The 3062-nt window shown below is 33.1% G+C and overlaps 1 non-coding gene across 1 annotated transcript; it reads left to right on the plus strand.

Annotated features, from left to right (window-relative positions):
* The first annotated feature begins 2659 nt into the window (after window positions 1-2659).
* On the plus strand, window positions 2660-2733 carry Trnan-guu (transfer RNA asparagine (anticodon GUU)). The gene has a single exon. It is a non-coding gene; the product is annotated as a tRNA-Asn (tRNA).
* Window positions 2734-3062: the final 329 nt, after the last annotated feature.

The following is a 3062-nucleotide window of genomic DNA, read 5'->3' on the forward strand; positions in this document are numbered from 1 at the left end:
TCATCATGAATAGACAACAAGGCGGTGCAACATGCCACACAGCGCGTGTCACAATTGATTTATTGAAAGAAACGTTCGGTGAACGAATAATTTCGCGTAATGGACCCGTGAATTGGTCTGCAAGATCATGCGATTTAACACCGCTGGACTACTTTTTGTGGGGCTATGTGGAGTCTCTGATATGCACCGATAAGCCACAGACGTTTGACACCTTGGAAGAGAACATTCGCCACCTTATTACTGACATACGGCCTCTATTGCTGCAAAAAGTGAGAAAATTGGACTTTCTCCGAGCCAGCCGAGGTGGCCATATGCTAGAAATCATATTTAAATAAAAATGGCATAGAATCACCTTTCGAATAAAGCAACATTCATGGCAATTAACAACATTTAATTGTGTTTTATTTGAACCTAAAGTTCTCTACTTCTAAAAAAACACCCTTTATGAAGAATAAACACATTTCTACATCTATGAAATCTGTACCTCAGAGCCAGAACGACGTAAGTCACATTACGATAATTTTACAGCAGAGAGGAGAAGCCTTTTTCTGGCGCAAGCAAAGGGTGGGACGCGAGCTCTTTTAATCCCGGTAAAAAAAAATGAAAAGGATTTTTTTTTTTTCCAAGAACTACGTTCTCACTGCTCGATGCGGAATAGGCTTCTACATATAATGCACTAATAAACCGAAAATCGCAAATTTTTGGACTTACGTCAATCTGGCTCAGAGGTACAGAAATATACAAATTATATGTATAGAGAATGGAATATAAAGTGCACATAAACTTGTAAGTTCCATGCGCCAAAACATAAACGAATTCCTCCAAGGAGCACAATGCTACCTTTCCCAATAAGGGGTGAGATATGCACTCAACTAGATTGACTGCGCTCAGATGAGAATGTCTTTATTATCAAAAATATGACAAATGATTCAACAGATCTCTAATCGGAGATACGTTTGAGTTGTTGATTGTATAGTGATAAGCACCCCATCTCGCGGAAGGACAACGGAATTAAAACATTTATCAGTTAATTGAGAAAACTGTTCAACAGCTGGACGGCTGCTGTACCAAAAGGTGGAAGATCAACAGATATGGCGGCAGCAATTCAGCGGTTGATATCACTTAGGTGAAGACATCAAGCTGACATTAGTTCAATGCTCTCTGTGAAAGTGTGAGTGTTGTGCTTATCAAATTTCGAAGAGATCGGAAAATCTCATTGTAATTGTAAATTATGGGAATTTTGGTTTATTTCACCTTGCTATTATTTTTATTCTAGCGAATTCAGCCTTAACATCCTTATAAAGGCCGTTTCTTAGGATATAGAGCGAATTTAGTGAAACATAAATTTTATTATGAAATAAAGATCATCAAGGAATAAAGACTATTAAACAAACTGTAATAAATGTACCTTCCTGTTTTCTGTTAGACTTAAGGATTTTGGATACATAAATTTATTTCAAAATAGGTGTCCTTTACAAGATATAATATCTTGTAAAGGAAACGCATTTACCTATTCTCAGCTATTTATGATGAAGAATGATCAAAAAACATTTGTGATTTCATCAATTTGTTGTTGGTCCTCTAAATGCACCGGTGATTAAATTTTAATTGAAACATGACAGCTGGAGCATGCCTTTTATTTGACAAAAACAAAAGTAACAGGACAAGTGTGCTCTCTTTTTCTTGTGAAATTCTTTTAAATGCATTTTTGCAAGTGATACCGTTTTTTTTTTTGGTCCGCCACTGTTGCGCAGAGTAAATGCTTTATAAACATTTTCAATTGTTCAGTTTAATTCAAATAAATTGCGCTGGGCCGGAACAGGCACGAATACCATCAGTTACAACATTTTACTACTACTTTTGATTTGACGTTCGCGAGTCTTGGCTTGGACGGACTTAAAAATCATAGTCATTGTACACAGACACAAATTAGGATAAGTTCACTGAATGCTCACAATTTCCAGTTTTGTATTTGGATCCACCTTTAGTTAGTTTATTTCAAAATTTCGGAAAACTCTTTTCCTTCCCGATATTTTTCTCGTGTAAAAACAAATAAATAAACAAATAATAAAATAAATATAAAATTAGTTTTGCATTATCGTTTTCTTTTCTTCTGAAATAAAGAAAATTTTAAATTTCTCTATTTTGAAGCAATACTGTCTTACTATCATTATATTATTATTATTTTAGTTTTGAAGAAAATAATTCATTTTTTAAAATTACGTATTCATTTATTTATTGATCAATGGATCGAAAAAAAAAAAATAAAAGATCATCCACAGATTTACATGTCAGAAGGTCCTGATAACGTAAATTGTATGATAAAAATCATCTTATTCTTATGCATCGTAATATTATTATCATCCCTAAAATGATAATAAAAAACTTTAGTTTGGTTTTTTTTTCTTTTTTAATGCAATAAAATCTGAAACTTTAGTTTTTTTTTTTTTTTTTTAAAGATTTGAGCAAAAATATTGTTCCCTAACGAAACCAGGATGTTTTCAACCTTTACTTATTCTTATTAATTCAATCGTGACATACAGTGATGAAATTAATCTTGATCCATTGAATCTTGATCTTTATTTATGCAAAAACATTACTAGAGAAAGATACCCGCAGTTACACTTAACAGCTTGTTACACTTTTCTCCTCTGGCAAGGCCTCCGTGGCGCAATCGGCTAGCGCGTTCGGCTGTTAACCGAAAGGTTGGTGGTTCGAGCCCACCCGGGGGCGCTTCTTTCTTATTATTTTCCTAAATAAACAAAACTAATGTAAATATAGTCTGCATTGTATAAAGGAGGTGAGTTATAAGTGTATTCTAAAGTATCAATATTTTATTAAATTATTATTGTTATTATTACGTTTTTTTTTTTTTTCAAAATCTCATTTGGTGGTTCCAGCTCACTCGGGGGTGAGTTCGTTTTGTTTTTTCCTTAAACAAATAAAGTATACGTACTCTAATATTATTCTTTGTAAAAGGAGGGGAGTTAGAAGTATATTGTTAAGTCTCTCCATTATCATAATTTTTTTTTTATTTATTAATTATTACTTTTATTAATTTT

Source organism: Uloborus diversus, chromosome 6, assembly GCF_026930045.1.
Source record: "Uloborus diversus isolate 005 chromosome 6, Udiv.v.3.1, whole genome shotgun sequence".
Taxonomy (NCBI): domain Eukaryota; kingdom Metazoa; phylum Arthropoda; class Arachnida; order Araneae; family Uloboridae; genus Uloborus; species Uloborus diversus.